This window comes from Zalophus californianus, chromosome 3, assembly GCF_009762305.2.
Source record: "Zalophus californianus isolate mZalCal1 chromosome 3, mZalCal1.pri.v2, whole genome shotgun sequence".
NCBI classification, from domain to species: Eukaryota; Metazoa; Chordata; class Mammalia; order Carnivora; family Otariidae; genus Zalophus; species Zalophus californianus.
Window position 1 is genome coordinate 54,886,188 of NC_045597.1, and position 24,886 is coordinate 54,911,073.

Below are 24,886 nucleotides of genomic sequence, written 5' to 3' on the forward strand. Positions count from 1 at the left end.
TTTGAAAAAGAAGGCAAATTAACTGGAGGAAAGCTCCATGGAGGGGAAAACCCATGGGTCAGATATATCTGAGGCACAAAGTCACTAGAATTACTCTCAAAAATACTTCTCTTTGTAAGACAAAACATCTATGAGTCTGGTGCCTACTCAGAGCTCAACAAAGACTAGCTGATAGGACAGGGAAAACACTGAAGGAGCCCGCTTCTCCCTCTGCCTGCCACTCCCCCTGCTTGTGAGTGCTCTCTCTCTGACAAATAAATAAATAAAATATTTTTTAAAAAAATGAACAAAGCCCTACACCAAAGCACATCAGCATGAAAGTAAAGATCACTTGGGACAGAGAAAAATCTTAAAAACTTCCGAACAGAAAAACCAAGTTAGAAACACAGGAACAAATAATCAGAATGGTTTTTGCTGGCTGCCACAGAACAATGGAGAGAATTCTGAGAGAAAAACATTCTCCCTTGGCCAAATTATCATGTAAGTGTAAAGGTAGAACAAAAACATTTTCAGACATTTCAGACACCAAAATGGAGGAACAAATCAGGCAAAAGGGTTGAAATTTTTAGAAATAAAGAATACTGTCTATTTCAAAAGGAAAAGAGAGAAAATGTGTAGGAAACATGAACCGGGGACTGAGATGCTGGAGAGAAGGGAGGCAATCAACAGGACGGTGACGAAGGAAGGCTCCAGGCGACAGCCGCTAAGCAAGCCTGAGGAGCACCTGACCTGTAAGGGCGCAGAAAGATGGCTGCTCGAGGAGGGAGGGCTTTGGTGGGTGGGAGTACACAGAGAGATGAATCCAATACATCTGAGCATTTGCAGGGGGGAGGGGAGCCACACACAGGTGCCTGACAGACCTAATGGAGCAACTGGATAAGTTCAAAGCAATTTTACAGAAAACAAAAGCAAGAAAAAAAACTAGAATGCCTATCAATAAAATTTACATAACTATATTGATTTTGAAATTTTTTACTTGTTTAACTTTAAAAAGTTAACCGCATTGCAAAGGTGGTGGGGAGAAAACCTGAGTCATAAGAATGGTTTAAAAGTGCTAAATCTGAATCTATGACAGTTTGATTATAAAATACCTAAAATTTAAAAAGCAAGAAATAACAGTATAAATATATTACATAGACATGTGTAGGTAAATATGAGAAAACAAAAAATGTTGGCTGCCTCTGAGGAATAGACAGGGGGACTAAAAAAAGGAATTTATATTTATATATATTCATATATATACATATTTTTTTTTTTCTTTAGGGATGATCTTTTGATGTGATCTTTAGGGATGTAGAAGTATTTTCTTAAAGTAAGAGAATGGGATGTGCGGAGGGTTCCTCTGCTCCCAGGCTGCAGGTGAGTACTTATCAGCACAAGCATGTGAGGAAACGACCAATGCTGGGAAAGAGCCACCCAAAAGCAGCAGGCAGAAACAATTTTTGGAAATCACACAGGGTCAGGAATAGTTGGTGTTACCATCAGCCAGAGTAAAAACAAAACAAAACAAAACAAAAAACAACTTATAAACACAGGGCACCAGATATTCAGAAGGACACTGCCAAAGTCGTGGGGAAAAATTAGTTTTGGACTAAAGGGTGTTGGGTCTTGTGCAAAGCAGTTTTAAAGGAAGCCTTGAAGATCAAACTGTTTCCAAGTAACTTAATTTTGTCCCAAAACAAAGCTCAAGGATATTAAATAAAATACAGTTAGCATCCAATAATTCACAGTGTCTGGCATCCAATGAAAAGTACCAGGCATACAAACGCAGGGAAATATAACTCATAACAAGGAAGAAAATCAATCAAAATGACCCAGATATGACAAAGATGATATAATTTGTAGACAATGACATTAAAACAATTATTATAACTATATTTTATATGTTCAAGAAGGTGGAGGAAAAATTAGCATATTAAGTAGAGGTATGGAAGGTATAAAGAAATTAGATTTCTGAAGATGAACAATATAATGTGTGAGAAGAAAAACTGCACGGGATTAACAGTAAATTAGACAGGCAGAAGAAATATTAGTGATTTTTTTGCAATAAAAGGATCCAAAATAAAACACAGGGAGGGGAAAAAAAAACAAAACAAAAAATAAAACAAGAAAAGAACATCATTGAACTGTGGGGCAATTTCAAGCAACCAAATATATCTTTAGAAACGAGAGAGAGGAAATATATTTGAAGAAATAATGGCAATTTGCCCCAAGTTTTATTAAAATAATAAATCCAGATCCAAGAAACTAAGCCTCAAGCAAGAGAATTGTGGAGAAAACTGCAATAAGGGTGTGTCATAATCAGATGGCTTAAAACCAGTGACAATGAGAAAATTTAAGAGCAGCCCAAGAAAAGAACTAGATTATACACAAAGCAACAAAGATAAGAATGTAGCCGACTTGTGGGTTGGAAACAGCTAGATGGAAGACAGTGTGGCAATATCTTTAAACTGTTAGAAGAAAAATTTCAAAAACCTGTCAACCTATAATTCTATGCCCAGTGAAAATACCTGTCAAAAATAAAGGTGAAATTCATTCTTTTACAGACATACAAAAGTTGGGAGGATTCATCACAGGCAGACCTGCACTAGAAGAAATTTTAAAGTTCGCTCTTCGGACCGAAGGAAAATGATGGAAATCTAAATCCACACAAAAGAATGAAGAATATCAGAAGTGGTAACTATGTGGTTAAATATAAAAAAAAAAAACTGTTCCCTAACTATCTCTCTCTTTTTTTTTTTTTTAAGATTTTACTTATTTATTTATGAGAGAGAGAGAGAGAGAGGGAGGCAGAGAGAGAAGCCAGCTCCCCACAGAACAGGAAGCCGGACATGGGACTCAATCCCTGGACCCTGGGAACGTGGCCCAAGCTGAAGGCAGATGCTTAACCAACTGAGCCACCCAGGCGCCCCCTAACGATCTCTTTTAAGAGATAAATAAGTGACTGTTTATTATTGACAGACTCACAGATAAGGGAAAAAAACTTGGTTACCAGAAAGGGGAGGGGTTGGGGGGGCGGGTCAAAATAGATGAAGAGGATTAATAGGTACAAACTTCCGTTATAAAATAAATCATGGGGATGTAAGGTGCAGCATAGGGAATACAGTCAATAATACTGTAGTAACTTTGTGTGGTGACAGATGGTTAGTAGACATCACTGAGATCATTTCATAATGTATAAAAGTATCAAATCACTATGCTCCTCACCTAAAACAAACAGAATTTTGTATCTCAACTGTACTTCAATAAAAAAAATTAAAATTAGAAAAAGATGATTAACTGTTTAAGGCAGAAATAATAACCATGTATGGGGGGGGCATATGTAGAAGTAAAATGTAGGACAAAAATAGGACACAGACCAGGAGGAGAGAATGAGCGTACTGCTGTAAGGTTCTTACTTACTTGAGAATAAGATTATAAGATATGTACTGCAACTCTAAAACAATGACTGAAATAACTACAAAGCTATAGCTAATAAGCCAATAAAGAAGATAAAGTGGAATCATAACAAAATATACAATCTAAAATAAGATAGAATAAGAGGAGAAGGGGGATAAAGAACAGAATAAAAAACAAATACCATGATAGTAGACTTTAACTATAGCATTAATCACATTAAATGTAAATGGTTCCAATTAAACACCTTAATTAAAAGGTAAAGGTTGTCAGACTGAATTTTTTTAAAAAAAGCAAGACACAACTATATGCTGCCTATAAGAAACATACTTTAAGTCTAAAGGCACAAATAGGTAAAAATAAGAGGATGAAAGAAGATATTATATGTTAACAATAATCAAAAGAATGCTGAAGTGGCTGTATTATTTAGACAAAGTGCATTGCAGAGCAAAGATCATTTCATAATGAATAAAGGGTCAATTCATCAAGAGGCCATAAAAATCCTAAATGTTTACACAGTGACAACAGAGCTTTAAAACACATGAAGCAAAAATTGATAGAATTGTCAGGAGTTTTCAATAACCTTCTCTCAATAACTGAAAGAAAAAATAAGCAGAAAATAAGTAAAGATACAGAACACTTGAATAACAATGCCAACCACTTGACCTAATTTGTTTTTGCAGAACATTCCATCCATAACAAGAGAATACACATTCTTTTCAAGCACACGTGGAATTTTTTCCAAGATAGAGCATATTCTGAGCCATAAATCAAGTTTTAATTAATTTAAAAGGATTCACATCATACAAAGTAAATTCTCTGAGCACAATGGAATTAAAATAGAAATCAATTACAGAAAATTATCTGGAAAATCTCCAAATATTTGGAAATAAAATAACACATATCTAAATAACTCATGGGTCAAAAAAGTAATCAAAAGAAAAATTAGGAAATGTTTTGAATTGAATGAAAATTAAAAAATGGCATATCAAATTTATTTCAATAAATTTAACAACTTAGATGAAATGGACCAATTCCTAGAAAGACACTATCAAAACTCACTTGAGGAAAAACAGGTAACATAAATAGCACTATGTCTATTTTAAAAATTAATTTGTAGTTTAAAATCTTCCTACACACACACACACACACACACACACACACACACACACACACACACACACACACACAAACCTCAAGCACAGATAGATTCACTGGTGAATCCTACTAAACATTTAAGGAAGAAATAATACCAGTTCTACACAAACTCTTTCAGGAAACCGAAGAGGAGAAAACACTTCCCAGCTTACTCTATGAGACCAGCATTTCCCTAATACTAAAATCAAAGACATCATAAAAGAAAAAATAAAATAAAAGCAAAACTACAGGCCAATAAACATAGATATAAAAATTCTTAACAAAATTTTAGCAAATTGAATCCAACTGGACATATAAAGGATAATAAACACATCCTGATCAAATGGAATTTATCCTGGGATTACAAGGTAAACATATGAAAATCAATGTGATTCACCCTATTAATAGACTAAAGAAAAATTATAGGATCATCTCAATAGATGCAGCAAAAGCAACTGACAAAATTCAACATCCATTCATGAAAAAACTTTCAGCAAAACAGGAACTAAAGGGATTTTCCTCAACCTGATAAAGGGCATCTATAAAACACATTCATCTTACATCATACTTAATGGTAAAAGAATGAATGCCTTTCAAGATTGTAATTAATCTGACCACTTCTATTCAATCTGATACTGAACTAATAGCCAGGCAATAAGGCAAAAACAAATAAATCAATACATAAGTAGCATCCAGATTGGAAAGAAAAAAATGTATCTGTATTCACAGATGATTGTCTATGTACAAAATCCCAAAGAATCCACAAATTACTAGAACTAACAAGAAGCATGTTTAAGGGTCACAGAATAGAAATTCAATATAGAAAAATCAATTGTATTTCTCTATGTTGGCACAAACAAGTAAAATTTAAATTTTACAAAGTTCCATTTATGAAAACATAAAAAACACATGAAATGGGTATAAATCTAACATAATATATACAAGACCTTTATGCTGAAAACTATAAAACATAAAAGGAACAAAAGAGAACCAAATAAAATGGTGAGATATACCATGTTCGTCGATTGAAAGAGTCAATATCATTAGAAGTCAATTCCTCCTCCCCTTAACTAATATATAGAATCAGTGTGGTCCCAATCAACATTCCAGGAAGACCTTTTGTAGAAAATGACAAACTGATTCTAAAATTTACACGTAGGGACACCTGGGTGGCTGAGTCAGTTAAGCATCTGCCTTAGGCTCAGGTGGTGATCCCAGGGTCCTGGGATTGAGTCCCGCATTGGGCTCCTTGCTCAGCAGGGAGCCTGCTTCTCCCTCTGTCGCTTCTGGTGCTTGTGCTCTCTCTCTCTCTCTCTGACAAATAAATAAATAAAATCTTTAAAAAAATTTACATATAAAGGCAAAGGAACTGGAATAACCAAAACAATTTTAGAAGAACAAAGTTGAAGGACTCGTACTACCTTATCGCAAAACTTTCTGTAAAGCTACTCTAATCAAGATAGTACAGCACTGGTGAAAAACAGAGGTGTAGAGCAATAGAACAGAAGAGAGGGGTCAGAAGTAGACCCCATACATACGTAGCAAATTGATTCTCAACCAAGATGTAAAGTTGATTCAATGCAGAAAGACAATCTTTTCTAATACCGCTAAAACAACTAGATAGCCACATAGAAAATAAAACCAAACAAAAAACCCCAACCTGATCAATTCCCCCCACCATATGAAGCAATAACTTAAAATGAACGATAGACCTAGGGGTGCCTGGGTGGCTCAGTTGGTTCAGCGACTGCCTTCAGCTCAAGTCATGGTCTCAGGGTCCTGGGGTCGAGCCCCTAGTTGGGCTCTCTGCTCAGTGAGGAGTCCGCTTCAACCTTTCCCTCTGCCCCTCTGCCCCACTCGTGTTCTCTCTTGCTTGCTCTGCTCGCTCTCTCTCTCTCAAATAAATAAAAAAAAAAATCTTTAAGAAAAAAAAAAGGACCATAAACCAAAATGTAAAATCCCAAGCCATAAAACTCCTGCAAGAAAACATATGAGAAATCTTTGGGACCCTGAATCAGGTAAAGATTTCTTAGATACAACACCAAAAGTACACTCCATGAAAGAAAAAAGAAAAAAACAACCAATAAACTGGACTTTACCAAAATGACAAATTTGTTTTTTGAAAGGCATAGCTATAAGAATGTAAAGACAAACTATAGACTGGAATTAAATATTACAAGTCACATATCTGATAAAGGAAGCTATATCCAGAATATATAAATAACTCAAAACTCAATAGCAAGAAAACAAACAACCCAATTAAAAAAATAGACAAAAGACACTTCATCAAAGAAGATATATGAATGGTAAACAGGCACACGGAAAAAAAGGCTAAACATCATTAATCATTACAGAAACACAAATTAAAATCATAATGAGATACCACTGCATGCCTATTAGAATGGCTACATTAAAAAAAAATTTTAAACCTAAAAATACAAACTGTTGACAAGAATGCAGTGACTGAAATGCTCATATATTGATGGTGGGAATGCAAAATGTTACAACAACTATGCAAAACAGTTTAGCAGTTACCTATAAAGTTAAACATACTTTCCATAAAACCCAATAATCCCAAGCCAAGTTATTAAGGGAAAGGAAAATTTATGTTCTGCAAAAATCTGCAAATGAATATTTTGAGTGGTTTTATCATAATCACTCAAAATTGGAAGCAACCCAAATGTCACTCAACTGGTTATACAAACCATGGTACATCTATACAATGGAATACTATTCAGCAATGAAATGAAATGAAATGAAAATACCTCACAAATGAATCTCAAATATATTACAGTAAGTGAAAGAAGCCAGATTCAAAAGGCTGCTAAATACATGATTCTATTTATATAACATTCTAGAAAAGGCAAACTATAGGGACAGAAAAACATCACAGATTGCCAAAGCTTTGGGGTAAAAGAGGAGAGGCTTTTGCGGGTAACAGAATTGTTTCTTGATGGTCGTGGCAGTACACCCACTGTGTTTGTCCAAACTTCTAGAACTATATGCTGAAAAGGGAAACTTTACTATATGTAAATTATCCTCAAAAATGAAAGAAAAAAAATGGCTGCCTCCTAGGTAGCACACTGGGAAGAATGGGGGGAAAAAAAAAGGAAAGAAACTGCTTATACTTTTTGTATATTCTATTTGATCTTTATATATGTACATATATTTTTTTATTGTAGTAAAAAACCTAAAATTTACCAATGTAACCACTTCTAACTGTGCAATTCAGTGGTGCTAAATATATTCACACTGTTGTGAAGCAGAACTTTTCATCTTGCACATCTAAAACTATACCCATTAAATAACTCTTCTTTATCCTCTCCCTCCAGCCCTGTTAACCACCATTCTACTTTCTGTTTCTATGGATTTGACTACTTAGATACCTGTATATATATTTTGTTTAAAAATATTTTAAAAACCAAAAAGAAAAAGCTACAAAAAAGATATAATCCAAGGACTTGAACACTTTCATTGAAGAGAACTAAAATGACTACTTTATAACTAATTTCTCTATAATCATATGAAATGTAGTATTGGGTTTGAATTTTGAACTATAATTTTACCTTGTTCTTAAAGTTAAAAGTTTGTTGGTGATTAATCTACAAGAGTTCTAATTCAGACATATTGATACTATTCCTAAGTCCCACAGAGTTACATGTGCCATACAGTTCCACAATCCCATAGTGTTAAAAGACTTTTAAAAAATAAATACTGGGACATTGTGGATACAATAGCCAAACTATGGAAAGAGCCAAGATGTCCACTGACAGATGACTGGATAAAGAAGAGGTGGTATATATACACAATGGAATATTATGCAGCCATCAAAAGGAGTGAAATCTTGCCATTTGCAACGAGGTGGATGGAACTGGAGGGTATTATGCTGAGCGAAATAAGTCAATCAGAGAAAGACATGTATCATATGATCTCACTGATATGAGGAATTCTTAATCTCAGGAAACAAAGTGAGGGTTGCTGGAGTGGTGGGTGGTGGGAGGGATGGGGTGGCTGGGTGATAGACACTGGGGAGGGTATGTGCTATGGTGAGCGCTGTAAATGGTGTAAGACTGTTGAATCACAGACCTATACCTCTGAAACAAGTAATATATGTTAAAAAAAAAAAAGAAGAAGATAGCAGGAAGGGAAAAATGAAGGGGGGAAATTGGAGGGGGAGACGAACCATAAGAGACTATGGACTCTGAGAAACAAACTGAGGGTTCTAGAGGGGAGAGGAGTGGGGGGATGGTTTAGCCTGGTGATGGGTATTAAAGAGGGCACATTCTGCATGGAGCACTAAAAACTAATGATGTAATATATGGTGATTAACATAACATAATTAAATTAAAAAAAAAAAAGAAATACTGGGGCACCTGGGTGTCGGTTGAATGCCTGACTCTTGGTTTCAGCTCAGGTCATGATCTGATTGAGCCCTTCCTCGGGCTCCATGCTCGGTGGGGTGGAGTCGGCTTGAGATTCTCTCTCTCCCTCCCTCTTCCTCTGCCCTTCCCACTTGTGCTCTCTCTTGTACTCTCTCTCTCTCTCAAATAAATAAATCTTAAAAAGAAAAAATAAATACTTGCTTTTGAAGTGTGAGAACTTCAAAATCCCTAACAAAACACTAATAAAATTTAAATATAATCTTTTATATTTATATATTTTAAATATGTTTATATAATATATTGGGGCACCTGATTAAGCTCAGTCATTGGCGTGTGTGACTCTTGATCTTGGGGTTGAGTTTGGTCCTATGTTGGGTGTAGAGATTACTTAAAAAAAAAATCTTTTAAAAAAATTCTTAAAAAAAAATTTAAAAATCATGGGGCACCTGAGTGCCTCAGAGGTTCAGTGACCAACTCTTGATTTCGGCTCAGGTCATGATCTCAGGCTTGTAAGACTGAGCCCCATGTCAGGCTCTGTGCTCAGCAGAGAGTCTGTTTGAGATTCTCTCTCTCCCTCTCCATCTGCCCCTTCCTCCCTCCCACCCCATAACGTGCATGCTCTCTCTCTCTCTCTAAAACACATAAATCTTTGGGGTGCCTGGGTGGCTCAGTCAGTTGAGCATCTGCCTTTGACTCAGGTCATAATCCCAGGGTCCTGGGATCAAGTCCCTCATTGGGCTCCTTGTTCAGCAGGGAGCCTGCTTCTCCCTCTCCCTCTGCCTCCCCGTTTGTGCTCTCTCTCACTCTCTCTGGCAAGTAAATAAAATCTTTTGCAAAAAATAAAAATAAAAAATAATAAAAATATTTCTTTGCCTTATTTAACATAACTACAAATTCCAAAAGAATGCTCATATCCTAAAAAGACTCAAAGTCTTTAAGCAATAGGATTCAAATGGGCAGTATTCTTTTTTTCTTTATTTCTGTGAACATAAGGTCCTCAAAGCCAAATTTCTTCATAAATTATCACTTTTCCTAATAGTGGTAGATTATGAAAATCAGGAGGCACAAGCAAAAAGGGCATCTCAGATTTAGAAGCCAAATGCTACATAAAACATCTGAAGAAGTAAAAAGTTGTCCTGATTACGATTTTCTATTTCAAGAACCTCATGCAAGTCTCCTATCAAAAACGAATACCATTTCTATTTTACTTTTGCACAGCTATGGAAAATAGATACTTCGAGCTCTTCTTTTACTTTTTTAAAAATAACAAGTTACTTTAAGCACATTTTCATGTTAAATTCCAGAAGCTATCAATGAACAGCAGTATAGAAAGAAGGGCCAGTAGGAACTGGATTAACCATTATTCTAATACATACAGAAACACTTGGGGCCATTATAGTCAGTCCTTTGGTGATCCTACAACAATCAGATAAAGCTCAACTGAACAGTTTTATTTACAAAGGTGAATGTAAATTCAAGGGTATTACACAGCTACTGAATTTCTAATGCACTACAGACTTCAGTAAGCATTAACAAAGTGGAAAGGTAACTCTTTATGCTGGGGACACAATGCGTGTTTAATAAGTACCTTCTGCTCTGATCAAAGGACACATTTCCATATTATGGTCTCTCTGAACTCCAGCTCCGTGACTTCAAAGGGCCTGAGGGTTTCTTTAATTGATCTATGCAGTACTCTAGAGCTGAAATGGACCTTAGAGATCCTGTAGTTCTAATTTCCTTTTTCTGTAGGTTTAGAAATGAAAGCCCAGAGACATTGTTGGTTTTGTCCAGGGTTTATCCACTTAGTTGTAGGATGAGGCATAGAATCAACTTTTGATTCAATATATTGTCTTCTAGACATGCAGACCAGGAATTCTAAATCGATATATACTTTCATGTTTATATACATGTTTTTTATTTATATATTATATATACAATATTTATTTGTGTATATATATATATACACACTATATATTATATATGAACTAAGGAATATGAGAACTGGAAGAGTATAGAGATGGCAAACCCCGATTATGGGGCTTCCAGGCCTTGTCCTGAGTAAAGATGTTGGGCTCTTGGTGAGACCCAGCCCTCTCAAGCTCAGTGTGTATTATGATACCAGAGAAGCTGTCAGGCACTCAGATCAGCCCAGTGCCAGGGAGTATGACAGTCTGCAAAGGTGCTCCCCAGTCCCTGGAAGAGGTCCTGGCCATGAGGGAGGTTATCAGACGTACTGACCCAGCCTACTAATAGGCATATTACTTTGTGAACATGCTTAAGAATGATTTTTAAACTGTGCTTTCCTAAGCCCTGGTAGTTCTGTGGAGAGTCCTCAAGAGCAGTAAGAGCCAAGGTGAGCCCAGCTGGACCAGAGAGAATGAAGCAGGCTGCGTTCCCCAGGCCTGTGCCCAGCAAAAGAGGAGAAAGTGGCCTTCACAGCACGTCACTCTGAAAACAGATCTTTACTCTTACTGGTCATCACCTGGCATCTTCTTCCCATTTCTTACCCGGAACAAGATTCTGACATTAGCATATTTTCCTCTATTCACAATTAAGTAAGACAATATAATAAAAATAATAAGTACTGAGTGGACTACAAAGGTCAGTGAAGTGGGAAATATATAATTTGTAATGATTTATAATTTTTTGTAACAGTTATATAAAAAAACAATAAAAATATATAATTTACAATGATTTACAAACGTGTAAGTACTTCAACTTATTGCCAACTACTGTAAAAGATGTGGCCACTATGATATATCTGAGCTAAGATACAAACTAGAATAAAATAATTTTCTATACATTAGCTCTTCAGGTATTCCTTCCTTCACTTACTCATATTTATTCAGCTCTAAGCACCCATGAGAGGCGCAGAAACATTGTTTGGCACTAAAATTATTAAGATGAGTAAGTCATAGTCCCTGCTTTCAATGACCCGGGGGTAGCTGGTGGCAGGGAAAAGACATGTGATAACTGGTATCATTTGGGTTTATAAAAAAGAATGGTGGTTAGCAGAAGGTAGCCAGAGACATTTTTGAGAGCAGAAGACTCTGCCTCTGGGCCTTGAAACACAAGTAGGAGTTGTGCAGTCAGACCGCAAGGTACAAAGAAAATGAGAACACTCCATGAAAAGGGCACGGCCAGGTAAAACCAGGGTCATAAAGCAGCAGGCTGAGTGTGGTGAGGGAGTAGGAAGCTAGGGGTTAGTGGTGGGAGGCGCAGAGAGAAGCAGAAATTTAACAAGCTGAAGACAGGCTGGGGCCTTCTGGGCTACAAGATGGATGCTGGTCTTCTGTCCAAGGGCGTGGGGGTCCACAAAAGGGTTTCAGCAAGGCCCCCGGGACCACAGTGTACAAGATGAAAGGAGATGGGACTTGCCATGAAAGAATGGAAATTGTGAGGGCCAAAACCACGAGTGCAGATAGAAGAGGGGATGAATGCAAAAGATATTTGGGAGATGGAATGGACGGGACTGTGTGTGGGAGGTAAGGGGGGCCGGAGGGGTCCCAGGCTTCTGGATTACGTGAATGGGTGAAAGGTGATGACATTCACCAGGGTGACACTGCGGTTGGACACTGGTTCTGGAAAGTGACACTGATGGGACACCCGAGGCAGTGGAAAATATGGCTTTGGAATTTCAGTGAGATCTGGCTTGAGAAAAACATTTGGAAGTTGTGTGTGGGGGGTGGGGGTAAGGAGCTGTGGAAGTGGATGAGATTACCTCAGGAATAGATATGGGAAAGAGATGGTGGGGCTGAGAGGCTGCACACCGTTGGTGCAGCCATTTGACACAGCAAAGACACCTGGGTTTTCTGTGGGCCGAGTGGACACCACAGAAAATAACTAGGCTTGAGCCATGTGGCAAGACCCTTGTCTGGGAGGACACTGGATAAAGAGACCAGGAAGCAAGAGGGTGAAGGTGGTTTGACTAGAGGGGGTTGGGAATGAAGCTATCAAGTCAGTTCTCCAATGAGCCACCAAATATGTCTCATGAGGGAGCCTGCATGGGAATGGCTGCCTCACAGGAAGAGCCAACAGTCAGTGGTAGACAGAAAAGCAACTGCAACCAACACAGAAAAGCCAGACCTGGCAACAGCCGATACAGGGGCTTCTGCCTCTCTGAGCTCGCTATCCCCCAAAGCTGGGGCACTACTTACTGAGGAGAGAAGGGAAGCATGTGAGAACCAAACAACACCCCCCCCCCAAAAAAGGTGCCATGACCCAGGCAAAGTTTGTTTTCCTTTTGAGGGTGAGAGTGGGCAGAGAAGAGAACTCTGATTCTGACAGGAGAATCAAGTTTCTAAATGTGAAGAACTGAGTTTTAAAAAACTGTGACTACTGGGGCACCTGGGTGGCTCAGTCAGTTAAGCGGCTGACTCTTCATTTCAGCTCAGGTCATGATCTCAGGATTGTAAGATCAAGGCCCGTTTCGGGCTCCATACTGGGTGTGGAACCTGCTTGGATTCTCTCTCCCCCTCTCCCTCTGCCCCTCCCTCTCTCTCTCTAAAAAAATAATTTTTTAAAAACTGTGACTGTTTAAATAACCAACATTTACTGAGAAGGGATGGAAATACGTTGACTTGTTGACATAAGGAAGCCTGCTACCAGTGTGAAAGAGAGATTCAACAGACACAATTAGTTAACAGTTCTTTGAAGAAATAAAATCAAACTACATGTTTATTCTCCCCAGTGAGTGAGACACCTCAGTAAATAGTTATGGAGGGAGATCCAGAAGAATACAGCATAAAGCCAGCAGTGAAGGGGCAACTGGAGGACGAGGTCATGTCTCTGAAGGGACTGGCAAGAACTAGCTGAGCTACACAGGGAGAAACCTTATCTGTGGGGCCTGTTGGGGCCACCACAGGTCCATATCACGCCCACTGCTCACAAGCACAACAGCCATAAAGGCTGACCAAGGAGAGCCCTGCAAGATCTGAGGTCAGGACATCCATCTTCTCCCTCTCCGCAGGCCCACACCAAGGGAGCTTGCTCAGGGAAGGGGAGAAGGGGCAGATAGATGTGGGAATAGACCAGGCCCCTCCATCTCCATTCCAAACTGCCAGAGCCACAAGCTTAGCCTGGCTTGGCAGAAGTGGACAGCTTTGAAGCAAATATGATATAAAGTCATTAAATAATAAAACTAGTCTTAAGGATCCAAAGTTCCTTAAACTGTAAGTCAGAAACTAACTTTAGTTTTAGAACTAAAGTGAGATACTGTGAAGCAGCCCCATTAAACAGTAAAAAGGAGGAGCTTGCAAAGGGTAAAACTGGTACAATTATTAGAAAAATAAAACCACCACATATTCATACCCTGGAAAATTGAGACTTCTCAATCAACTGGTTATATGTGCATTTTCTTATTTAAGCCTTACAACTAAGGTAGTAGGTACGCTTATTTTCTTCATGTAAAGAAAAAATAAAAAACACTGAGGCTTAAAGTGGCCAAACAACTGGCCCAAGGTAACACCATGCTTAAACAAATTCTAGTCAGTGGATGCTGGTATAGAGCACGACTCCACTACCACACAGAACCAAAAGGTAGACAGTTCCTAGACACCCCAGAAATGCATGGTTAATCTAGTAAAAAACTTTTACACCTGTCCTTAAAGTTGTAAAGGTTACTTGTAGTCATTATGGTTAGACACTTTGGGATAATTTATATCTTAAATATACTGATTTTTCAGACTACTTGTGTTTCTAATAAAAAGAAATAGTCTTAATAGGCTTTAACAGTTTTGTAATTGATTTGAAGGCAAAGTAAAAATACAATATGATTCCTCTAATTTAGTCTAATGTGGAAAATTTAAAAATCTTTCATTCTATTACACAATTTAAATACTACATATATTTTCAGAATTCAGTGATATTATTTTGAATAAAACAAGATGGTTTGTTAAAGTCATTAAAATGGTGTCAGTGACAAAGCATAATTCCTATCATTTACCCCAAGTCTGGATAATTCTGCAAAAATTACATAAAATTAAATATTTCAAATAGACACTGTGAGTAAAAGCAGAGTTAATTAAAAACAACTTTGCCTTTAATAAATGGAGGGGGGCACCAATTAGGTTAATATTAAGGGATTTTTAAAAATCAAATATCTTACCTAATCAAGATAACTAGGTTAAATGAGTAATTAACCTGTTTCAATACTTCAGTATGCTTGGAATAGAAAAGATATTTTTTAATGAAATATTTAAAGCATAAAAAATACATGTAACACTTATGAAGCATAACAGTAGAATAAACACCCATAAACCCACCACCAAACTAAGATCATGACCAATGCCACTGAAACCCCTGTGTGCTCCCAGCCTCACTCAGAGGGCAACACTTCCCTAGCCTGAAAAGTTTTCAAAGTGTCATTCCCATTGAGTTACTAGGTTTAATGTCTGCCTCCTTGCACTAGAAGGTTGGGGAGAGGAGGGACTTACTGTTTTATTGACCAGCGTGTCCCAAGCACCTATATCAGAACCTAGTACATAGTAAGTGCTCAATATGGTGTTACTGAATGAAGGAAAGTGAACAGTAATAGTAATCATAATGATAATAGCAGCAAACACTTCATCACACTTAGGACTCGTCAGTCCCTAGTCCAAGCCCATTACATGCAACTCATTTATCCTCCCAACAGCTCTCTCATCTAGGTACCTTTACTGCCCTCATTTATATAGATGAGGAAACTGAGGCACAAAGGAGTTGTGGGACTTGATTAAGGCCATACTTATCACCACTAGGAAAAGCAAAAAATATTTCTGCAGTATTAACATTACAGATACCACCATATTTTTGTAATTCCCAGAGTCTTGAAAGACTGGTTATTACTGGAATATGGAAATAGTTGAAAAAGTGGACTCCTGCTCTGTGCCAGCACTGGGGACTCAGCGGTGAACAAAATTCCTGCCCTCATGGAACCCATGTTCAGGCGGGGTTAAAGCACGTGCACAGGACGGAGGTAGTGACGGTATGGGGAGACAAACTACAAGATGGAAGCAGGCACACACAGTATCAGAGAGGGATAAATTTCAGACAAAGTTGTCAAGGAAGGCCTCCCTGAGAAAGTGTGTTTTGAGTAAAGACCTGAAAGAAATGAAGGAATTAGTCATGGAAGAGCTTTCCAGATGGAGAGAACAGTTAAGAACACATGCTCCTCTGATAGTCAAGAGTCCCAACAAAGTCACGCTATCATGAAGCATCCCAGGAACACGCAGTGAGCAATATACGATGCAGGAGATCGCCTGTGCTTTGGTATCTTGTCCTCTTTCCTCTGCGTGGAGAATGTTTACTAAGATCAGAATCATGATACACAGTGCATTGAAGAAGTACTACTGTGCACTTAATAGCAATACAGTAATAGGTCTTATATTCCACTTTGTATTTCCCTAGTTTCTTCAAAGATTAGTTTGGGGCACTTTTCACTTCTCAATAAAAACTCAATCTTTTCCCATGTATAAGTATAAATAAATGATGTCCTCTGTAGAATCATCAACCTACAAAGTTCAAGCATTAGATAGGCAATGATAGCTTTTTTCTGAGTCTTGCTTTGGACAGTTTCATGAAACCATGAGAATCTTACAGAGAATTTACTTTCTTCTACAACAAAGCTGTTTAAAACTATTTCTGAGTAAATGTGGTGGATAAAACATGCGCATTTTATCTCTGTTTCCACCTACAAACCAATAAGAAGATAGAGAATCCAGTTTAAACACACAAGGGTAGAAAAAATAGGACAGATGTCAGCAGTTTTGGGGGACTGGGAAAAAAAAAAAGAGGGTTTAATTCATCCAGCTGGAAATTAAGCGTTAAAGGAAGTCCAGAATAGTTGATATGTATTAAAGAACTCAATACTCTAAACCACATGCTTCTCAAAGCACACCATGCAAGTGAGATGAGAGTCTGCATGAAACACAGACCTTATCCCACCCCAGTCTTACACAGCTCAACAACTGAGCAAAAGCTAACCATCCTCTAACATAACCAACACTCAGAAAAAAGGAACCTGGAGAAAACGGGCGGAGTGTAGGGAAACGAGGAAACTTTAAAGATCCTACAAGGCATGGATCTAATGATAGCAGGAAGACAACAACAGGACATCAAAAAGAGCTCTTGGAAGCTGAAAAATGGGTGTCATGAGAGCACAGTGAAAATTCACTAGAATAAATGGAAAACAAAGTTAAAGAAATATCTCAGAACTAAAACAAAATACCAAAGAAGGAAAAATAGGAAGGAAAAGAAAGAATAGCAGTTTGGAAGGCCTACATCTGAATGACAGGAATTTAAGAAACAGAACAGAGAATATGGAGGGGAGCGAAGTATCATAAAATAATTCAAGAAAATTTCCTAAAACTACAGACCATGCTTTTCTTTTATTAATTAAAAGAGCCTATCAAGTACAATTTGTTCTGTTATAAATCTTGTTCGGAAAACATGAATTTGTTCCAAAACAATTTATATTTGTTAAAGAATTTGAGTATAACACACACTTCAATTTTTGCTTATGCTTAGGTCTTCAAGAAATACAAGGTAGAAGCAGGAAGTTGCACCAGCTGAACCAAGTTGCCTGGAAAAACAAACACACACATACTCAAACGTGTATATCTCAAATGTGTACCAGGTATGTTGGTCCACCACGTTTGTTGTGCTACAAAGATTATGTTTTGCTATTCTTTTGCAAATGTTATTTTTTCTATATAAAAAAGTACTCACTCAACATCCCAAACATGTCTAATATCACTCTGATTCAAAAACACCAGCAGTGCACGCAAAAGAAAAGCTTTTAAGTATTGAGGAGAAGGTAGAACGAGGGTATTTTCGAAGGAAAGAACATATAATTTCTCTAGAGCAAGAGGCATAAAAGAATCCATGCTGTGGACCACCAAAGATAACCCGTGAAAATAAAGGAAACTTCTATAGCTAGAGCAATCTCAAGTGCTGTGAAGTCAGTAAGGACAAGCTCTAAAGAAACAGAAGAAACGGGAAGACTGTTGAGTATATAGACTGAAAAGCAAACAGAAACAAACAAACAGGAACAACCTTCCTCCCAATCAAAGAGAAAGCACTATCTATATACCAAGACTTTAACTGGAAATCTCCAAATCCTGCAGAAGCTGCTTCTTTTACTGCCAGTAGTGGCTGGCTTGGTAGTTTCAAACATCTTTATAATTTCCAAAGACTTCACCTGTCGGGAGAGGCAAAGAGTGCAGCCGAGGGAACTGCAGAATTTCCAGGAATGGTATGGAAGTGAAGAAGGAGGCTCTATATTGGGTCAAATTTTCAATTTTGATGACAGAGGTTATCTATTTCAAATGTATACATTTGATCTAGGTCTCCCCATGCTGTCTTACATTATTGGTGGACTTGGAAAATTAAGTTTCTGTGGATTTCAAGGTCTCCTTATTTCAAAATAGAGAAAGTTCTAGGATCTACTTTCACTTTTTAAACAGATTAGTAAAGGCTTTGATTATTTCCAAGTCACTATTTCTATCACATTTACCCTCCTAATGTTTCTCACTAAGATACTGGTATCAACAAAAATTCTCCATTTTCTCTTAATGGCAAGATTCTATATGGCCTAAGAGAGGTAAAGCCAAAATGATGCTGGTTTACTCTTTCCATTTTTTTTTAAAAAGATTTTATTTATTTATTTCAGAGAGAGAGAAATAATGAGAGAGAGAGAGAACGAGAAGGGAGGAGAGGGAGAAGCAGGTTCCCTGCTGAGCAGGGAGCCCGATGCAGGGCTTGATCGCAGAACCCTGGGGTCATGACCTGAGCCGAAGGCAAACGCTTAACTGACTGAGCCACCCAGGTGTCCCAGGCTTACTCTTTCTAATTCCAATTAAAATCTGGCTTCCAAACAACCCTTAAAAGCATCTATGATGTTATTTTGGTCATTTAAGTCTAGATATGTAATTGTAAAGCTCAAAGTCTACTCCCTGCTTAGAACTGACTTTTTAAATGCAATTTTTTTTTGAGGTGGGGAGAGGCAGAGGAGGGAGGGAGGGAGGGAGAGAGAGAGAGAGAATCTCAAGCAGCCTCCACATTCAGCACCAAGCCTGTCCTGGGGCTTGATCTCATGACCCTGAGATCATGACCTGAGCCGAAGTTAACAGCCTGAGCCGCCCAGCGCCCCTTTAAATGCAACTTTAAAGAGTAACAATCTGATTTTGAGCTTTGGAGTTAGACTTTAATTCAAATTTCCAAAAGTTATTTCTTCCTATGTAAAATGAAGAGATAACACAGGCAAAGAACCTGGCGTTTCCCGCAACAATAAGGTGAGTAATTAAGGCTATGTATGGCCTTGTGCTCCGAACTATTTTCGGCTTCAGTCGTAACTGGGTTTAATCAAAAGAGGTCAACACATTTCTCCACTTACTTTTTAAAGTAGAAAATTTCTGGAAAATAGCCTAATATAAACAGTATTGTTATAGATTATATCCAAAGGAAAATGTTTCAGCTTTGAGAATCACCTCATATGACTTGCTTTATTTTCCCCTAACCATACAATAATAATCCTAAGAACAAATCATAATAATCATCCCAAGAACCAATGAAGATTTCATTTTTTTTTTTTTTTTGGTAAAAGGGCAACTCCAGTTTTGCTTTAATCTCTGTGATATGATGACTTAGTTCACAAAGTGATTCCTAATATTTTTGTTTTATATGTTTAAAGAGAATCCCTTCCCTTTTTCCCTCACCAATTTATTTAATGTCCCAAACTATGTGACGGTCCTGGTAGTAGCCTCCTTCAAAAAAGCTGTTTGTACCATCTTAGTCTCTGTCAAGGAGAAGCTAAGGAGGGGAACTCCCCATCAGCTTCTATGTCTTCTTTTCCCGTGACTGTGGTCTGCCTGTTCCTCCAGCAAGAAATCAAGTGATCTCATGCCCAGAACAAGGAAGGGGGAAGACAGTTGTTTTTTCCCACTATAGTGCCACAAATATCTATTGCATATTATTTCACAAGTATTTTGTGCCTGGCACTGGGCTAGTCACTGGGCTCCCTTTGAAGAGTAAAGCACCCCTCTTCTAAAAAGCTGGTAGAAATTTGTAAACAATGTTTTTCCTTAGCAGCAGGAGTGATATAACTCGTCATCCAGTTTTACCAGAGCACTAGAAGGGAGAAATGTTTTCAGATAAAAACTGCTTTCTTGTTACAGATTGAAGTTCAAAGAGAAAAATAAAAGGCAAGACAAAACTTTTAAACTGAGTTTAACTAGGAAAATTGAACAACTATGCACCAGGCAATGCACTAAGCACTCTACATATCATCTCGTTTAATAGTCAGCTCACCTCTATTACCATCACATATACAGGTGAGCAAACTGAGACAAGCAAAGTTAATTTAACCACTGCTGTGAAATGACAGACCTGGAATTTGAACTCAGGTCTGTCTGGTTCAAAAAACCAATTTCTTTCCACAGTTCTTAAATTATTTCTTTAGTGACCACCTGTGCAAAGCACTGTGATAGCTCCATAGTCCAGGAAGAGTGGTAGATTTGCAAGCAATAATTAAAGTGCAAAGTAATAAGTGTGATATCTTAGGTGTCACAGGTACCAAAGAGAGCATAGGAGGAGGTAAACAAGTAAAGGGGTTGGGAGTGGGGGTAGTACTGTAGGTGTTGGGTAATCAGGAAAGGTTTCACAAAGGAACTTTCTCCTAAATTAAATCTTTGTGAATAATCTTAAAATCATTAGACCAAAAACAGAAAAAATATTTCAAGGAAAATGAAGAGCATGTCCAAAACAAGCAGAAAGGCAAAGCATCTTTGTGGAAGATCTCCAAAAAGTAGACCTGAAATAATTACAGAATGGTAGAAAATGGAAGCAGAAGTATTCAGAGATCTTCCAAGTACCCAAAATCTTGAAAACACTGCTAAAGAATCTGAAATTTACCCTACAACACATGAGCCCCAGGCAATCAGAATAGATGCTGGTTGTAAACAGCCAATTTTCACCCTACTAGTGTAAACCAGCCAAATATATCAACCCTGCCTCCGGGAAATGAGAGCAAACACTGAAGGCATTACTACAGGAGAGTGTTCTGGATTTCAGAAAGGTGATTCCAGATACAGCATGAAGGCTGAAAGGAAGGACAAAAGGAGAGACTAGGAAGAAATTCTGGTAAAGGGTCTTAACCTGTTAAGGCAATTGGGGAGTGATTTTAAAGGAAGCCAAGTTATCAAAATATAATCATTACTTCAAATGCTTCTATCACTATAACAAATAAGTATATATATTACACAGAAACCATCATACAATAAAAATAATCCAGACTGGTGACTCCTAGATTGCCAACTTACATATACATGACTGTTATTTCAGCAAAATAACAATTACTATCATTTAACTAAGCACCGTGTTTTGTTCAAGTCATAAAACACCAAACATCTATTTCACATATAAGCATTTTTAAAAAGGTACTGCATAATAGAAAATGTGGCTCTGTAAACTCTACATTATAATGGCCTCCTTTAATCGCTTTTATAGAAAATGAGAGCAGATTTTGGACAACAAAAGAAAGTAGTAATGATGTATTTCTAGCAAGCCTTCTGAGTCCTTCTCTGTGATCATCTTATAGCAAATGTTCAAGAAATACTCTGGCCCATACTACTTTTACTTAGATGGGTGATCTCCTCCAACAAATCATTTACAAGCCTGCAAATGCAATGAGCACAAGTACAACACAAAAATCCAAATAAAATTAAATCTTATACAAAATAAAGATATATATATTGTAAGATACAAGATATGAGAAGTTATCCTACTTATGTATTTATATGGGTGTTTAAAGAATATGATATGGACTTTATTTCCACATGAAAAACGAGGATGTAAAGAATTTAGAGAGCGCCCCAAAAGGACAAAAAATAACTTAAAAAGTTCTAAAACTAGACTGGAAGAGAGTAAGGAACGAGGAAAGAAACCAATGCAATATGATGCAATGTAATATAATGTCCATTAAGATGGTAAACGAGTCTGGAAATATTTAGAAGCTCTGTTATCTGTGAAAAGCAAAGCTTACGTGTAACATATGTAATGTATACAAAGTTAATGTGTAACTATAAACAAGATTTTAGATGTATTTTATATTTGTTAAGAGCTTGAGAAATTAAAAAATAATTGAAATCATGTCACTCTTTTCAATGAAAGAGATCCACTTAATAATTTTAGACCTTCCCCGGACTGATCCTAAAACTAATCATATAAGAACATATTGCCAAAAAAAAAAAAGAGAAAAAGAAAATATTGCACATAAATTTCCCAAGTGTTTGACCAAAGGGATCAATTTTACTTGACAAAGTAACAAAATGGACTTCGCCATCTGTGTATAAGCCTAAGGAAAGAAGTATAAGTGGATATAAAAACTATATGTGATTTCCTAAAATTACAGAATTTCAGTTTAAAAGCCCAAAAAAATTTATTTGAAAAGTGGTAATGATCTAACATCTATAAACCAAATTCAACTCATCTGACATATTCACAAACTTCTGACATACCTGTATTAATCTTCAGTCTATCCATAGTTCTAGCTAAACTGCAGCTCAGAACTGGTTGCACTTATGACTCTAATTAAAAGTTAAGATGGCTAAACAGCCCACATATAAGAACACTATACACTTTAAGTCAGACATGGGTCAATGAGAATAAATTCAGATTACTGAATTTCATCAGGAAGTTTATAGAAAGAAAACTGTCCTCTCTTCCAAAATGGCCTTCAAAAGATATGTCTAAATCCTTAAATGTGTGGCATTTGATTAGAGGATTTCATGAAAAAAATCGTATTTGCAAATTTATATTCATTTGCTCTTAAGATATAATAACGAAGAAGTTTAAAAGAATGCTTACCTGCAATCCAATCATAGTAATTGTCAGAGAATAATGCCAGAACAGTAGATTAAATCATGAAAGAAAAAAAAAAATCAATCATTTTCTGTACTGCTTACTATACTCATAATTTAGGTATTTTATATGATTGTACATAGCTTACATTTTCATATATTCAAGAACACATTGGCAAATTTGAAATGCTTAGCTATGTACACAGAGTACTCAATGCCTGCTAAGTTGCATTTTAGAAAAAAATAAGTATAACTATGTCATAATCATGTTTAGAAACAAAAGAAACTAGGGAGTTATAGTCAATGAAAAATAACAGAAACTAAGCAACACAGGAAATACTTATATAATGTTAAATGAACAAAAAGATACAGACTATGCATGACCTATGATGACACCTATACACATGAATGCCTATGTGTGTTAGCCAGCCTTAAGGATGGCCCCCAGTGATCCACCTGTCTTGGTTTTTATACCCTTGTAAAGTTCTTCCCCATACCAAATAGTACTGACCTAAGAATAATACTGCACAAATGATGGTGTATGATTTCTAAGACTAAGTCACAAGGATTCTGCCTTACTCTCTCTTTGATCATTCTCTCTGGGAGAAGCCAGCTGCCATGTCATGAAGACCCTCCTGCAGCTCTATGGAGAGTTCCATAGCAGGGGATTTAGGGACATCCTGTCAAGAGCCAGCATCAACTTGCTGACCATGTGAGTGAGCCATCTTAGAAATGTATTCTCTAGCCCGGCGTCAGGCCTTCAGATGATTGTAGCCCCAGCTGGGATCTTGACTGTAACCTCATGTCAAGACCCTGAGCGAGAACCATCCAGCTAAGCCTCTCCCAAGTCCTGACCCTTAGAAATGGAGTAAGATGATGTTTATTGTTGTTTTAAGCCACTCAATTTTAGGATAATTTGTTACAATAAAGAACTAATAGAATATATACTTCAAAAGTCCATGTAATAATATAAATAATAGTAATAATAATAGTATCAGAATATGACTAAGGAAGGGATCGGGGGTTGTTTCCTCCTTTACTTCCTAAACTTTCTGTAAGGTTAGGTCACTTTCATTGTTCCATTTTTTTAAAAAGCATACTTAATGCTTCTATCTCTAGTTGCTCCCACCACTTTCGTTAGACAAGTTCTGAGTCATCCATTCATTCAGCAAACGCCTGCTAGGACCACTATTCAGAACAATCCCAGTCCCACCTCGGGGAGCTTATATTCTAGAGGGAAAGAAAGCCTAAGTCAAGTCATGTCACAAATTAGTCTAGAATTACAAATTGTGACATATAGCCCACTCTGCTATAACATGCATGTGTTTCTGGAAGGCAAATTAATTCACGAGTGATTAGTAAATGGAAAAATGATGTCAGGATAACACAAAAGTTGTGTTGATTCATAGGGATTTTTCCTACACAAGAGGAGCCAGAACAGCCAGTGAATTGCAACCTTTAACAAGAAAGGAAAAAGCTCTCAACTCTGTTGCTATAGCAGCAGCAAGAGGCCTTTCATTTGTATTTAACAAAACTTAAAAGTAAGCGCTTCCACCAGGAGTCCCCCCAGCTCTGTGCAGCTTTCAGCTCATGTCAGCTTAGCTCCTCTTGTACCAGCCTCATCACAGCCCCAACTGGCTTGGAGCTCCATTTCCTTCGGCCTTATCTTAGCATCTGCCGCCTCTGCTCTAATTAAAATATTGCTGGCATTTCACTCTACTTTTTGGGCATGTACTTTTATTTTTAATATCTACCATGAGAGCTTCCAGCTATATTAAGCGGGTACCAATTTTTTGTTCGCTTACTGCTCTGGTTACAAAGCTGCCTAAGTATTGAGTGGTTGGCCCCAACTCTGTTTTCTCCGTACAGTCTTATTTTTTGCATGCAATTTTGTAAAATGAGGTTTTGAGAAACATACATATCATGGTATAGAAGAAATGCCTGCACTATTAAGGAAAATTTTACAGTTCTACCTCTATTCACCTCAGATGGCTGAAGCACTCCTTTGTCTGACCTGTGGTGAGGCAGGTGATGAGATTGGGCCTAATTCAGCATTTCTCAGCCCAGACCGAACCTTAGAGTCAAGTGGGAAGCTTTTCACAAATACAGATACTCAGGCTCATCCTGACTTAATTG

At 37.4% G+C, this 24,886-nt stretch overlaps 1 protein-coding gene and 1 long non-coding RNA gene across 5 annotated transcripts in view; one reads left to right on the forward strand and one right to left on the reverse strand.

Moving 5' to 3' along the window:
* TSC22D1 (TSC22 domain family member 1) overlaps positions 1-24,886 on the reverse strand; it is a 126,999-nt gene that overhangs the window by 5,765 nt on the left and 96,348 nt on the right. The gene's annotated exons all lie outside the window — the stretch shown is intronic.
* LOC113920922 lies at positions 511-2,653 on the forward strand. The gene is made up of 3 exons (XR_003519438.1): positions 511-731; positions 1,264-1,359; positions 2,547-2,653. It is a non-coding gene; the product is annotated as an uncharacterized LOC113920922 (long non-coding RNA).